The 17,764-nt window shown below is 33.8% G+C and overlaps 1 long non-coding RNA gene across 1 annotated transcript; it reads left to right on the top strand.

Moving 5' to 3' along the window:
- Nucleotides 1-6,840: 6,840 nt before the first annotated feature.
- On the top strand, nucleotides 6,841-7,518 carry LOC135147747 (uncharacterized). The gene is made up of 3 exons (XR_010285532.1): nucleotides 6,841-7,017; nucleotides 7,115-7,201; nucleotides 7,300-7,518. It is a non-coding gene; the product is annotated as an uncharacterized LOC135147747 (long non-coding RNA).
- The last annotated feature ends 10,246 nt before the right edge of the window (nucleotides 7,519-17,764 follow it).

Raw genomic sequence — 17,764 nt, 5'->3', positions numbered from 1 at the left:
TTTGATCTTGATTTTCAAAACTCTTATACATTTCAGGAGTTCAAATATTCAGAGAATATGAAGGGAGTATTCCAAACGGGTGTATTGTTAGTGGGTTTACATCAAAAACATTTTAATAGGAGAACGTGTAATCAGCATTTATTACTGCACATGTTTTACTGCGCTCATGATTATTACTCTCTTTTCTCCATCCCACTAACATTCATCTACCAGTTAAAATCTGACAGGTGTCCAAGTGAACAAAGAGCCCAAGCGTGTCCAGCTAAACAAAATCTGAAGAGTTTATCATCAGATTTTATTGCTCATTCTTCACTTATCTTTACACACACTCTCTCAACAAACTCACACTCTCTTCTCTCTGCAATTCAAATCTTCTCACACACACTTCCTCAAACACCTTCTTTCTTAAACTCTGTTCTAATGGCCACTACAGCATTCATCTTTGCAGGTGTGGAATTTGTTACCAATAACCATGCCGCTATTCTAAACACTGCCGACGCTCCAAGGGATTATCATCCCATGCAGCAATTTCTGGCACAGAGTGCCATTGCTACCGCTCTCACCGCTCCTGCCAGACTCTCAGGAAGCCAGATCATCAATTTCTGGAGGACGGGCAAATATGACAATGGTGGTGAAGATGGATCACCATCGATTGTGTTTTCATATGGAGGGGAGGAATATTTTGTTACTCCAGCCACAGTCAGAACAGCATTCAACCTGCCAGAACTAGACACTGCTTACATCACTAATGGAGATGCAAATCTGAGAACAATGATGACTGATTTGGGCTACAGTGAATCACTTGACAAATTGGGACAACTGAAGCGCCCAGGGCTCAGAAGGGAATGGAGTTTCTTTTTCGACTGCATCACCAGGGCATTTCAAAAGAAGTCTACAAACTGGGATGCCATTCCAATGGACATGCTGCAGATTGGGTATTCTCTGATCTACTCTACTAATTTTGATTTTGGTAGATTAGTTCTTAGAAATATTGGTGAAAGAATGCATGAGAATAGACAAGTCATATATTTCTCAAGATTCTGTCAATTATTGTTTAATACAACTGTTGGTGAGGTAGATTTTGGTGTTGATGATGAAATCAAGCCATTCAGGCTTCATAAAAGAGTGTTTAAGGACCTCATCTCCAAGGATGAGAAGTATCCAATTCAGAGACCTCTTCTGATTCCAGCTCAAGTTAGAGCTAGGATGGACATACCCCCAGTACAACAACCACAACAACCTCAACCTCCAGTCTCTCCTACAATCCCCAAACAACCCAGAACTTCTGCATCCAAGTCCAAGAGGGCTGCACAGTCTGATGCAGCCCCCTCCACTGCCAAAAGAACAAGAACCTCTGTTGCTACACATGTTCTTAAAGCAAACTCTGATGTGCCGACAAACGCTGATGAGCCAGTAAACTCTGAGGCTCATTTAAACTCTGAGGCTCAAGTAAACTCTGAGTCTCAAGCAAACTCTGATATTCCAGTAAACACTGAAGCTGCTTCTCCTCCAAAGCAGAAAAGAAGGAGGCTTGTTGCAGCATATGAATATGATGATTTGGAACCTACTCCTGCAACAACCTCTGAACCTGTTCAAACTAGTCCTCAACCAAAGCCAGCCAGATTCAAAAGAAGGGCTCACAAGCCTGCAAGGACAAAGGTACCCATCACAGAGATAACAGATTTCACTCTTGAGGAAGAGCAAGCACCATCTACCACACTACCAGAACCTTCTCATGCTCTGATGGTACTTCCTCTTCAGGCTGTTCCAATCTCTGATGGTGCTACAGCATCTACTACATCCTCTGCAGTAGATGAAGAAATAACGTGTGATGAACCAATTACATCTGAAGCTGGAGCAAAAATGTCTGATCCTCAAACTCCATTATCTGATCATGGCCACTCCACTCTAATTCCTCATTCTCCAATGAAAATTCCTGAGGATGCCATTGTTCATGATACAACTCCATAAAACTACAAGTCTGATGTAGTTGATGAATCTGACAAAGTAGCTTTGGAAGCTCTGCAGTCTCTTGCTAAGGCTGGTGAAGAGCCTAGCAAATCACAGTCTAATACTGTTGAGAAAGCTGCTGATCCTCCATCTGATAATGATGAAGATGATGAAAGTTCAGATGATGACAATGATGAAAATGATAATGAAGTTCCTCAGTCACATCTACAACAGAAGTGGGAGTCTACCAGCCAATATCATGACAGGATGCAAACTCTGAATACAGACTCTGAGCCACTTCCCAGGGATCTTCAGGTTGATCCACCAAATGAAGTCTGGGATAAACTCTGGTTGAGCCACCAACATTCTCTGGAGCCAGCAAAAGCTGAAGATTTTCTATCTATGGCAGAGAATAAAATTTCAAACTCTGATGTTATGTCAAGCCTCAAAGGCACAATTCTCTATCTGAAGACATTTCATCCTGCTCATGCCCAGACATCTAAATCAATAGATGGTCTAAGAACAGAAGTGGCTAATATCAAGGAGACAAATGACATGGAAAAGAAAAGGACTCTGCTACCTCTGAAAGAAAATGTATAGAAGCTGGTGACTGCAAATGAATCTCTGGACAAGAGGATGACCATGATTGAATCAACTCAAGAAAGGATGTCCAAGCAGCTTGAAGCCATCCAATCTTCACTTTCTCTGATCACATCAATTCTGATTCCTGATGAGGATGATGTCAAAAAGAGGGAGAGAGTAGCTAAAGTCAAATGCAAGTCTACTACTCAAACTCTGAAGTGAAAGAAGAAGGATGATGATGATGATGTGGATGACTTCACAAAGCACAAGAGATTTCAAGCAGGAACTGGTGGAAGAGTTTCAAACTCTGACAGTTCAAAATCTAAGCAAATGTCTGTTCCAGTGCCAACACATAATGTTACATCTGGGTCAAAGCAAAGACCAGTGGCTGGATCAGATAGACCATTAACTGATGAAGAGCTTGCTAGATTGATTTTTGAACAAGAAAATCCAGAAGCCAAATTGGATTTAGAGTTGATTGCTGCAGAGGAAGCTGAGCTGAAAAAGGAACATGTTGAAGCTATAAACTCTGGAAAAATTCAAAAGCCTGCAAAATCAACTACCAAGCCAAAAGAAAAAGGAATATTGATCAAGGAAACTACTGTTGCTGATCAGAGCTTACCAGTCAAAAAGGTATACTCTGAAGATGAATATACATCCAAGGGCAAAAGCAAAGTAGATGAGCACCTTGAAAAAGGCTGGGATAAGAAGAAATATACAACCTCTGACAAAGATCAAGTTGTAAAGGAAAAGAAATCAGAAGCTGCAATCTCTGACAAAGCTCATGTTGCAGAACCTCAAAAAGAAAGATTAACCTCTGACATAGCTCAAGTTAATAAGGATGCAAAGAAAGACACAACCTCTGACAAAGCTCAAGCTGTGTTCAAACCAACAACTACTCCATTAGCTGGATTTGCAAAGCCTAGTCTGATGACTGAGATAAGCTTTGAAAAGGGACCAATTCAACCAATCTCTCATCGTAAAGTAGGAAGAGATAAAGGAGGGCTGGGATCCAAATATGAAAAATTTGATCAGAGTATAGGATCAAGACCAGATGACCCCTCATCTCTATGTGCTCCCAAGACTGGAGCTTTACAAGAAAAAATGGACAAATTAGACTCAGTCCAGTTGGTGAAGAATGACAGAGGAGATAATATTCTTATCTACTTCATGTCTGATGGAACAGTGTTTAGAGTACTTGAAGCAGATCTCTATGCTAAACACTGGGAGGAATTGAGATATGTATCACACATATTTCAAGTGAAAAACAAGTCATGTCAACACATCTCCAACCTGCTTAAAGATCAAATCAGAAGAAAGATGGGTATTACAGGAAACAAAAATGCTGGACCTTTTATTCCAAAATACTTCAACAGTCAAGGACAGCTGGTTGAGATGAAGAAAAATTCAGCCAAAATGGAGACAGTAGCTGGAGTCAGTGCTCTGAGTTTCAATGAAGAATCTGACAAAGGCCACATTATGCTGAATAAGGACATGAAGAAGAACAAGATCTATGATCTCAGAGCTGCAATTTATCAAACTGGAGTTTCAAATCCAGAACTAAGAGATGTAAAGAGACAGATGGTAGCAGCTCTTGAAGAAGCAGAAAAAGAACTCCTCAGAGGATACTTAAAGACTGCTCATGGTGTCTATGAAGTTAGGGAGTAAAGTTTCTTTAAGTTTTAAAAGTTTTCTGTTATATAGTTAAACTCTGTTGCATTTGACTTAACTGTTTTGACATCATCAATTATCTGTTAACTTGCACATAACTTATTTATGCACAAGTTGGGGGAGATTGTTAGATATAATTGATGATTACTAATGTTCTTAAAGTTTGTTTTAGATCAGGAATCATCAGAGTTTAATCTGGAAGCTGATCAGAGTTTAGTAAAGTCTGACAGAGTTTGATAAAGTCTGATCAGAGTTTACATAGTCAAGACTCGTCAGAGTTTACACGTAGAAAGAGCTCAGAAGCGGATATACTTCAAGGAAGGATAGAAGCGGAGGAGTGATTTACTGGCTATGGAAACTAAACAGAAAACTGGAGCAATCTTTGATTGATAGAATACATAGCTGATTTATAGGATATCAAATCAGAGATTGATTTTGTAACTGTGTCTATATAAACACAGATTAGGGTTACTCTAGATGAGTTGAGTTATCGAGTACATTGTTAAGAACCCTAGCAGCTCTTAGTGATACAATATAAATCACTGAGAGAGTTTTTGTAACCATCAAAGCTTTGTGAATATAACAGTTTACTACTTTCAATCTCTCATATTGTCATACTGTGTTACAGATTGTGATCACTATATCATATTATATAGTGAGTTAATAGGACCTAACATTCTTTCAAACTTTTTTACCAAAGAGGCGTTGGGAACGTTGAGGCCGGTATCCTCCAAAATCATTATCAACTTTTCTCCTTCAACTTCGGTGGAGAAAATCAAAGAAGATGATTTCATGATTCCCTTTCACAAATTTGAGTTTGTTGACTTGAGCGAGCTATTCACTATCGCAAACTCTTATGCAGACCCTGAGAATCCTGAATATTCAGCAGGTAATTAGTCCTTAATATATTTTTCACCAAACAAGTTTTGTATATGATTTCAAATGACATTATATATTGTTTTTTTATCTAAATTAATTTGTCTTACATTTAGATGTTATTGGAGCTGTTGAAGATTTTGAGCGTGTGACTGTTATCAAAACCATGTACGGCGACAGGAACATAGTAAGGTTCCGAATAACTGGTGGAAGGTATAAGTAGTATAACATAACTTATTTTGTCAATCATGTGATATGTCCTATGTAATCAAATTTATTACTTTTTAATATCATGTTTCTTTCATTGTACAGGCACTCTCACAAGGTAACTGTGTGGGGGAAGCTTGCCATCTCGACTGATGCAGAGTTCAGTGAGGCAGCTGAAAAGCCTCTTATTGCTATATTGGCCAGTACAAAGCTGAAGATATTTAAGAGTATGTCTAACTTAGATATATTTTTATATGGGCCTGCTTATATTTCGTTATTCTGAAATTATTTTTAACATTTTTTTGCGTCTGTTTTGCACACCAGAGTCTGTACAGATAAGTACTATACCATCTTCAAAGGTCTACTTCAACCTGGATACTGATATTGTCACTTCTATGCGAGAGAGGTTTGCATGTTTTCTTTGTACAGCCAATCTTATATCATCCATGCTTCTTAAATAATCTAATAGTTTGCAAATGATTAGGCTCCGTGCTGATGGCTATATAGCTGCTGAAAAAAGTTTGTCGTCACAATCTGAGTATCTAACTCCAGCTGCTCCGGTTGTTGAAACTATATCGCTGAAAGAGCTTAGTGAAAAGACTAGCACTGACATGCTTGAGGTCAGACTGTATATGTTTGTCTAAACCTAACAAACATTATTAACCTGAGCTAATACAAACTCCTTTTTTATCAGGCATTTTTACTATGCAAAGTTAAAGTCAAGGTTGTAGAAGAGTCGATTGCCTGGTGGTTTTTTAGTTGCATTGGTTGTGGGGAGGAGGCATACACAATAGAGGGAAAGTTTAAGTGTACTGCAAAATGCCAAGGAAGCTACCCGGTTTCGGAGAAAAGGTAGGCAAATTATTAACATGTTGTTTGTCATTGTTAGAATTTTAAGCATGAAATATAGGCTGCAAGTTACTGGTACTAGAACCCCATTGAATTCCCATATGTGAATTAAGTGATCAAAAAGGCCAATTCCTGATACAGTAGTCTGCAAACAGAACACAAGTGACAAGTCATACAAAAACAAATTTCATCAGCAAATACAATGATGTTATTCAGTTAACATTTATGAACTCATTGCTAATTTTATTCATGCAAGGAACAAAAATGTGACTATCAAAATTGTGGAAATTGAATAATATGTGTGCGTGTGTTTACGCGAAATATATTGCCAGCTAATAGTTTAGGGGTGTCTATTTTGTATTATAACAACAGAAGTGCAAGTTGTTCAAGAGCACATACTCTTCTTTGTCTTTTTCATCATATTTTCAATAAAATTAAAATTTTAATTCGTCTATTATAATTGATCCGTATTTTGTTGCAGGTATCGTATTGTTATTTTGGCCGAGGACCATACTGAAGCTTATAATTTTGTTCTCATGGACCGTGCTGCGAAACGTCTGGTCGGCAAGACTGCTACTAAACTGATTGCAGAGAATACTAATGTACAATACTTTTTTTTCCTTTATTTTAGTGACAATCAGTATTTAATTATTATTAAAAAAAATTCTTATCATAGTTTATATATTGTAGTTGAAAAGTACAGAATTCCCTCAAATTATAAAGGACATTGCTCGCAAAGAAGTCACTCTAAATATTCAGCTTAAAAGTGACAACATACTGTTGAATAGCAAGCTCTACTATGCAAGTGATGCATTTGAGTCTGGTTATTCTGCAACTTTAGTGGGTCATGCACCCACTTCAACATCTTCCGGAATGGGCGATGTAAGTTTTTTTCTTAGACTTTAAACATCAATGTTATCTTTGGCAATGCATGCTTGACACACTAATACATCTTATATACTCAAAAATTTGTACACAGAATATTGTAGTGGATTTGGATGAATACGGAAACACTCCCGGAGACACTCCAGGCTCTTACAAGTCGTCCAACAAGAAAATTAAGACGGTTATATTTTTACCTTTCATATACAACATTCCAATTATTTTGCCACGATTATTAAGCAACACCATGGGCTAATGTTCATTTATTTGTTCATGCTGCAGGAGAAGTGACAGTTTTCATCTGCCCAGTTTGCTTCCCAATATTCATGGATGCTTGAATTCAATATTAGGAATGCGATGAACTATGTTTTTTCCTTTTGAATAAGTGATTGCAATGCTTTGAAACATTGTTTCTGCTATTTTTGTTTAGGATGATTTAGCAAGAGGTTTACTTGGTTCTCTTTGAACTTATGTATTGTTTTTTAATTCCGTATTGACTTATGGATATTCATCTTTTTCTTTGGCTTCTGTCTTGACTTTTCCACCATTGATGATCTCTAAATAACTATTAATGCCTTTGTGTAGAGGTTCAGCGAAACAAGAGTACAAATCTAAAGAGAGATATCCAAAGTTAATATTAATAAATAGTTGCTTGGAGAGTAGTAGTAAAGAAGGAAATTAAACTCAATCGAGAAATAAGTAGGCCGTTTTGTTTCACATCATTACTGCAGGGTAGCTCTGCCGAGCGTTGTAACATCCTCCCTTGAGTTTTTACAAAATAGTCGTACACTGACAAGTCTATATTTTCAGCTTGGCCATTTTCATCTTTAGATGGATATCATTGCATATATGCTTTAATTTTTGGCAAGCTTCCTACCATCGACACTGGTAAGTACAAAACAGATGTGCAGGCATCCTCGGAGGATATCTAGCAGATGTTGAAAGCCCTGTCTGACAGAGGCTGAGTCATTAACTAGAGAGATTTACGGATTCAAGAACAATTAATATAGGTTACTCAACTACTGCACTGATGATATGTATATAGATATACCATTCTCATGTGTTAGTGATAACAGGGTCATCTCATGCTGTGTTTTGGTGGTCGTGTCAATTTGCAGGCTAGTTCATAACAGGGTATGGAGATCTATCTATTGCCTGACAAAGAGTGATGCATTTCGAGGAACTGCACCTATCAATCTAACTGATAGACTGTACCAGGTTCTCCGCTTGGCTACAGTTTCAGCCGAATTTTTTTTTCAAGGGATAATGCTCTTCTTGCCAGCTAAAAGATGAAACTTTTGCAAAGAATAGCCAGCCAGTAAACACCGAAGATTCAGAATCTGCATCAATTAACCTGTAGTTATCATGTACTGTCTTGATAGCCTAGGAGTTGTATTTCTTTTGGTGTAATTGTACTTTTATAGTAATTATTATTAATGAATCATTAATCAAGTTGAAATGAAAATGACCAGTTGCAGCATGATATTGCATGTAATGGATTTTGGTTATTAATAGTTTTCAACTACATGTTTTATGATTGAGATAATAGTCATATGGTATATTATCATTAGGAAATTTATTAGCGCACAGAGATGTTAAACCATGATTTAAGAGAACGAGTAGAGATCACATCAGTGTTCCTAGTATCGATAGGTTGTGACTCAGAACCAAGCTAATAGCATAAACGAAACATTGATATTGCCTGCACAAAGGCAAGTTCAATGTATAAGTTTTTACCAGGTAAGAAAATATCAGGAACTTTACCCTGAAGCATTTCTGATACTTAATGTAGTATAGCATGATGTGGAGCTGTTCAAAAAAAATAACAAGAAAAGAGTAATTTTCAGCAATTTTCAGCGACATACTAAAATTCACGTGTGCGAAGCACGGGCATATTGCTAGTATTATTAATTACTAATATTTAAGGGCATACTTAACTGAAATTTTAATATTTTATATATAATCTTTGTTTCAAAAAAAAAGTTATATAATCTATAAATTTTAATAGATAATATGTGATTTTGATTTTATGCAAATTTTAGATAAAATATCATAAAATTTGATGCACACAGTGATTTAAAGATTTAGCCATAATGTTTTAAAATCGCATAGATTATGCTTAGATTTTAAAAAACGTAATATATATTGGACAAACCCACAAAATTCATCATTTCATGAAATCCAAAAAACAATCACATTTGAATACGATCATATTTTAATAGATTTTAAATAATTTCACATATCATCAAATTTTTAATTATAATTTGAAATCCTTATTGAATACCACCAGATTTTGTAGTATAATTTAAATTCGTAATTGAATATCTCAAGATGTTAAAATTCCCAATTTTTTTTTGTCATAAGACTTTCACGTCAGTGAATTGTACCGAAATACAATACCGAATCGGAAGAGTTTTTTTCATACATAAAAACTTTCATCTAACCAAAGGGCATGTCAAAAAGCCCCACGAGAAATTAGATAAAAATTTATGATGCGTGAAAAAAACACTCGAAAGAAAAAAAATCCGCAAAACTAAGAAGAAATGAGAACTTTCATTCAAAAAAGTCTATCGACTAACCGAAGGTCATGCAAAGATGGCCCCGGAAATTTAGCCAATAAAACTTTAATGACTGAGAAGAAAACCCAGATAAAGGACAAAATCCGCGGAAAGGAAGAAAATAAGGTGGAGAGGAAAGAAGGAGGAAGAAAGAAAGAAACAAGCATGAAAGATTATGCTTGGCACCAAAACAAAGTCATCTAAAATGACACAATCGTTAAAATAAAGACAACCAAAATCGCAATATACGATCAAGAAGCCATCAACCATGGCACTCCCTCAAAAAGAACATAAAAATTCAAACTAAAGAACATGTCCAAAACACAATTTACGATATAAAGCCTTATAAATCTAGTAATAAACGAGACACAAAATTCAATTACGAAAATATAACCATTAACAAAGGACATAAGACAAATACATTTAAAAACAATAAGAACGAAGATTTTGAACTCACGCCATTGTCGTGGGGTCAATTTACACAATCCTTACCGTACCGAATATAACTATATGTAGATTCCGGAAATGGCTAAAACTGAATCGCAGTCGCTAACTCGTCATTGACCCGTCCCAATTGATTCATCACCAAATCAAAATCTTGAAAATCGAGTAGATATAATATCAAAGTACAGATCCGTTGGGGAGTATTATTGAGAAAATAAGAACAAATCAAGATAAATTAACTGATTCGGAGTTTTTCATCGGTGAAAATCGATGGAACCTCCGACAATGGCTATAAAATTCCCAGTTGAATACACTCGAATTTCATAAATAAAAACAAACCCTTTTCAGATTCCAATTGAATACACTCTTAATATATTATTAATTCTCTCCTAGTGAATGCTTTCCCAAATAACAATACTTGTACTACTCTTAGATTTTCACTTGAAGAATATTAGAGAATAAATGAGAAAGGTGAGAGAAAATAAAAAAGTTTGAATATAAACTTTCTTCAGCCTGCTCTCAATTTGTTGTAGAAAGGAAGAATTTGTATCAAAAAGAATGAATTTGTGTGAGAGACTCTCCCAATCATCCCATTTTTCAAAAGAAAATTTTTGGGAGAAAATCAAGATAAGTTTATCTTTGTTCTTTTCTTTTCTTTCCTTAAACTATTTCACATACATTTGACAGCCCATGGATATGTACATGATAAAATTACTTATTTTGATTCATGCCCAATTTCATCCAAATTGATGTATATGACTTTCCTTATGTAGGGACCAATATAATTATAACGTGTTTGAAGTCATCAAGGACCAATGACTCATTTTTTTTTGGCTTCGCTTTCTCTAAAGGCATAAAGTCATCTTCCCTATCATCTCTCTCAGGATTAAAATTATGATCCAACTACTTAATCTTAATCTTTAAGGATACCTTGAGAATTTTTGATAACATATCTTTTGTAGTTACTGAAATTCACATTCTCCTTGTTATGAATTATCTGCATCGGACATATCACCATTGACATGTGGTGATGATAATTATCTCTTATTAATTCAACATTATCAAAGTGTACAAATTTCACTCCAATTGGGCTTTTATGATCTTGTCTGCTTCTATCATTTTATTTAGTCGCTCGTAGGTTGTCTTGATGTAGTAGAATTCTTGATTTCAAGCTTGTGTGTTTTGTTCTTTGTGCTTGCTTTGTTCCTTGTACTTATTATCATTTTTATTTTTTGTAGTGATTTTGTTTTAAGGTTAGAAGATATAATAGAGTCTTGCCTTTCTACTAGACAACTAGTTCCTTTCATTTAGAAATAGCCACTCTAATCGCTTCATCTTTCATAGCAGCTTCATACACCTCTAGCAATATTTATTTTGAGAATCAACGACAACATCATTCATTAGTTTATTAATAGTTTCCTCCATTAGTACATTGATAATAGTTTTCTGAGCTTCATCAAATGCTGAAAGAGGAGGCTAGAAGATTGTGGACCTTGCCTGTAAAACTTAGGAAAGTGTAAAAATAGATGACATTAATTGAAATATATGACCTAAAGATCCATGGGTCATGTTCCTCTTGTAATCCTTAGCCTAAGGACCCTTAGAACCTTCTAGTATTAACAAAGGTTCTGCAGTACAGCTGCACATGCAAAAAGTGTTGTGCTTATATATTATTTTTTAAAATAATTTTTGAACACACACAAAGATGCAAAAAACATATATTTAGATTTGGAACCTGAAGATCTATTTAAAATTTAGGGTTCTGAAGTAGAGCATTAGTGTATCTAAGGTTCTATTTAAGGATGGTTTCTCCTTTGAGCGCGACCCAAAGATCCATAACCAGGTATCTAGTATTGTGATGAACTTGTAAATGGGAGGCTTCCCTCTAGCAAAATTCATTAAAGCTTCGGATGATATAACTACGAGGAATCCTGATTGAACAGACGCTTCCAAGCACCCTACATCAATTTGTGAACGTTCACTTGAGCCGTATGCATTATCCTGTCAGTGATCTTGTGAGGCTCCTACATAATTTTAGTATTTTATAAAAGCATGTGCCTTGCATGGATTTACGCTGGTTATTATTTATATATAAAAATATTATAAATTATTATAATATATTTTAGCGTAAAATACTAATTTGCTCATATGTTTATGAAATAATATTAGCGGACCCCATTTTAAAAGTAATAATGGACTCCAACTTAAACTCATTTAAGATACAGAGTATTTGACCCCACAACTGTATTAGTGTCAAACAATTTATGTATTCATTTTAAATCAAATATTCTATTACAATAATAAACCTATCAGCATATATGTCATCAATTACATTTTACGGGCCCCCCAATCGTATTCATTTCAGACAACTTTTGTATTCATTCTAAATCGAATTTTTCGTTATAATAATAAAATCGTCAACATACATGTCATACATCAATGATATTTTACTGAAACCCATAATTTTATTCATTTCAAACAATTTTTGTATTCACTATAAACCGAATGTCATTTTATTGGACCTCACAATTGTATTCATTTCAAACGACTTTTGTATTCATTCTAAATCAAATGTTCCGTTACAATAATATAATTGTCAACATATATGTCATACATCAGTTACATTTTACATAACCCCACATTTGTATTCATTTCAAACCACTTTTGTATTCATTCTAAATTGAATTGTCCGTTACAATTACAAAACTGTAAACACATATGTCGAGGGGTGTATTGGATTGGGATTTTAAAGCATTTGTTTTCATTCATAAAATCTGAGCGTATTCGATTGGGATTATTTGAAATCTATTAAAATCTTGAGATATTTAATTGGGATTTTAATTTATGCTACAAAATCTGGTGGTATTCAATTGGGATTTTAAATTATGCTTTAAAATCCGATGGTATTCAATTGGTATTGTTTAAAATCCATTAAAATCTGATGGTATTCAAATGCCGATGGATTTTTTTGGATTTCATAAAATGATGGATTTTGTGGCATTCTTCAGTGTATTTTAAGTTTTTTGAAATCCCACCAAAATTAATGGGATTTTGATAAATTGTGTTTAAATCCTATCAACTCTGTGACATTTTATCAAAAATCAGCACAATATCAAAATCACATACAATCCATTAAAATCCATAGACTAAAAAAAATCTATTAAAATCTCAATTGAATGCACCCCTCGTCATATATCAATTACGTTTATAAACTTTTTATGTATATCTTTATAAATACTCATAACATGAATCACACACATACATCACCATTCTATAGTCAGATTTTACAACAAATCTGTACCGGAGTCCTCCGAACATATTTACAATAATGGATAGATCATTGGTGAGAATCAGCTCATTATTGTTACTAGTTATACTAATCAATCATATAGTTTTGGCTAGCTATGCTCGTCTTATCTCTACTACAGGTTCCACTTATGAATTAACTATGGAAAAAGAAAGAGTCAAACATGTTCATGTTCCCATTTCAAATTCTGTTGAAGAATTACGAGCAGGTCCCCGTACTGATGATATTTCAAGAATTCTTACTGATGGAAGGCCAATTCCTATTCCTCCAATTTCTGTTGAAGAACTACAAGCATGTCCCCCTACTGAGAATTAGCTCTTGTTCATATCTATCCTATGAAGGTCGTTAAGTGTTTTGAAAGCTCAGTTGAATAAATTGAAAGATTTTATTTGTAGCACATGACTCACTAATCTACTGGGAGTGAATATTCTTTTTAAGTGATTTGCACATTGAGAGTTATATTTATTTTTAAGTTGGATAGTTCATGGATATGCATGAGTAGTTGATAATACTCCAGGATATCTCAAATATGTTGGCGTGATATTAACAAATAGTTACTTTATCACGTGTATGGTTGAGTTTTATTCGCAGGTTTATATTTGGACTTTGATATTTGTTTACAAAAATAGTTTTCCGCTCATTAATTTTATTGGTGCAATGTAAGGATAACTTATATATCTTATGTTTCCAATATAATTTTTTTAAATACTCCCCCCGTCCCTTTTTATTTGTCCAGTTTTGACTTTCAATGATCAAATTGATCAGAATTTGACTGAATTTTATATATAATTGGAAAAATATTAAATTATTATATCATTACAAACACATACAATCTATTTTATAATATAATATTCATTTTTTAAAGATACTTAAAGAATTGTTCTTATTTTTCAGTCAAAAAACAGTCAGACGACTCAGACCATTGAAAGTAAAAAATGGACAACTAAAATGATACGGAGGAAGTACTTTGTGGCCTCTGTCCAACCTTATTTTTCAGGGTCCAAGTTCTGTGGAGACCACAATTATTATGAGTATTCAGTCTTTCATCTGGACCGTTCATTTCTTTCTAATCTAACGGCTGCAAAATAAAGTCTTTTTTAAAGCAATTTTCTATTTTGGGAGAATTGTTTGCATACTCGGTTTCGCTCATGGAGGTTTTTCCGCTCAGACAAGTCTATCAACATGTTTATCTTCAATTTATGTCCATCTTGTGACATCCCAAAAATCCAGGGGTCTGGATTTGGTGCCACTAAAAAATAATAATTTAAAACCTGTATTTTGCGGAAGAAGGTAAAAACAAATATTTGAATTTCTGAAAATTTTAAGAGAGATTTAAATTAAAATCACTTTGACCCCCTAAAAACAGGATCGCTAATAGGTTACAACACTGAAATCAGAATCCAAAATCTCAAATCTTATTAGAACTTAAACTACATTATCAGTTAAATCTCGATAAGAAAAGTAACTGATAACCAAATAAATAAATCTATTATACAACTGAACTGAAATAATTCAATTTTAACCAGAACTATTCTCGTAGACATCTCCATGGCAATCTCGTCTAGCATTATTCTTACGCGCAGCTCAAACAACTCATCTTAATCCCTAGCTGAAAGGGTTAGAAATAATAGCAAGGGTGAGCGAAAATGCTCAGCAAGATGAATATAAAAGCATAGTAAGATAAATCCATAATATGCAGGGAATTTTCCAATCCAATAGATACTGGATTTCAATTTAAAACATTGATAATGCAATTCCAAACTGGAGAGATTTTCTAGACATGAGAAAACATTTAGAATCAAATAAATGATTCATCTCAAAATCTTTCAAACCATTTTGATTCGCATTATAGCAAATCTCATAAAATAATACCTTTGCAAGAACTTCAAAAATTAATCATTTAGAAGTTCAAAATAACTTTGATAATCTGCTCTTCATAAAACACTGTTCAAGAAATTCCTAAAATATTTCAGTATCCTCCATCATCGGCTAAGTTTACTGTATTTAGCCTGCTAAACCAGCATGACAATGGTTGGTTGAATAAATAAGAAGATCTCAACTCATTCTTGGCTCTAATTATCATTGAGCAACAAATGCTTCAACGACAATATGAACTTCGAATTAATCTGTAAAACTAGTCTGAAACTTAATGCTAATAAGAATAACATTAGTCTATAAACCATTTCACAACACTTTTAAGGTGTGATTGGAATATTAACGCTATGCTATAGCCAATGATCAGTCGCGAGATAGCACCAGATCATGCACGAAGCATGTCACCAAATCTAAGGAATTCCAGGCACACATTGGCCTAATAATCGCTGGACCGGCGTCTCGGTCTCCTACGCATACGTTCCAATCACAAAATAAGCAAGGTATCAAAATAATCGACAACCTTGTTTTATATCAAAACCATAATAATAACCGTTAGATTAACGGTTCAACATTTCTAGAACATTTAAATAAAAGTTCTTTCAAGGGGAAACAATTTTATAAAACCACAGTTGATAAAATATCGTAGACAGAATGTGAGTGTACACATGTCAAAATAATGATTTAAGTAAAACAACTTTCGTGCTCGATACATTTGAGGCACTTCATAAAATGTAAGTTAAAGAAAATGAGGTAGCCATGCTTGCAGGATGTACAAGTTGTAATTTAGAAAATTTGTTTTATAAAAAGAGGGAGTTGAAATACTGGCTCTTAAAATTCAAGAAAAGAATAGGAATACTTGCCTCTGACAGAAAAACAGGTGACAACTCGGTCACACTACTCGAGGTTCAAGACTTGCCTCAAATGTTAATCTCTGTACTTGCTAGCTTTTACTAGACTATCTACAACATCACTCTCGTCTTATCGCATTATTCTGACTTGGCTTGCAAGACTATTTGCTTGCTTCCGAAATTTGTTGATGCACGCTTTTCGATAAACTATATATGACAACAAAGCAATACTCAGTTGCCGAACAATCCAGAGCATCGTCTAAATTGCAGAATCGAAATAATATTACTACCCTTCGCAATATAAACATATAATATAAACAACTAATATATACACATAGTATCAATCAGTTAAACACGTAGTCACATAAGCACGTAGCGATTAATTTACATGCTTTAATATTTATATAAATATAAATATAATCTAATAATCATGTATATAATCTTACATCTGATTATAGGGTCAGGTTCCACATAGAACCTCTTAGTTTTAGAACCTTAGAACCTTCATTAAATGACAATATTTAATCCCATGATTAATGTAAACTTTCCAAAATTATATAATTCAATCATATAACTTAGGCTTATACTGCAGCAGAATATTTGTTAAAGATCTTCAATACAAATTACTACGTCATACTGCTACGGAACATGTATTAATATAATTAAAAATGATTTTATAATACAAATTGTTTTGTAGGAAAGTACGTCATCCTGCTGCGGAACATATATTAATATAATTAAAAATGATTTTACAAATTGTAGGAAAATACAAATTATGTATATACTGCTGCGGAACATATATTAATATAATAGAAAATGATTTTATAATGCAATACATTTGTAGTAAGATGCAAATTACTACGTCATACTGCTGCAGAACATATATTAATATAATAGAAAATAATTTTATAATGCAATATTTTTATAGGAAAATACAAATACTGTTATAGCACGTAAGTATTATACACTAATATGATTTAATAATTATACCGATACTGCTGTAGAACATAGGAAGTATGTTATCAACTAATATAACAAGCAATTTGATTAGAAGGTAATAATTAAATTTTAATACATATAATTATAGCATTTAATGCATTCATTAATTACCTATAATCAAGTAAAAAAAGATATTAAATAACTAATATTAAATGCAACATTTGATCATGACCATTGATTTAACAATAATCTAATGATTCTATATGAGTTCTAAGTTCTAATTTAAAACAGCTTCTAATTTTAACCTCACCCTCTGATTATATACAAACAATAGACACATTGACAATATACTTCTGTATATAATCCAAATCCAGATATAAATTCAGTCATTCAGAATTACAAATCTAATTGTAATTCAATCACATCTCAAATCAACTCGGAACTTAATCAAACTAAATTAATAAAATAATGTAATATTTGTACAACACGTCCTTTTAAAATCGAGCAAACCCCATCTCAATAACACAACAATCTCTGTCCAAAAATATAATTATTGTCAAAACGTCAACTTATATAGCTAAGCCTGACAATTCATAATCAACAATAATTTCCGGAATTTTAATAAAACTTATAGCCATCGTCACAAAATTCTAATAAAATAAAGTCGGAAATTTAATTACAATAATCATGTATTATCTTAATAATACAGTTGCAATTTCAATCACGATCCAACTATTTGGATTTAAATTCTAGATGCAAAGTCCTAAAATAACACA

This window comes from Daucus carota, chromosome 7, assembly GCF_001625215.2.
Source record: "Daucus carota subsp. sativus chromosome 7, DH1 v3.0, whole genome shotgun sequence".
Classification (NCBI taxonomy): domain Eukaryota; kingdom Viridiplantae; phylum Streptophyta; class Magnoliopsida; order Apiales; family Apiaceae; genus Daucus; species Daucus carota.
Note: the sequence above shows the minus strand (reverse complement) of the source record. Positions and strands in the feature narration are given on the sequence as shown.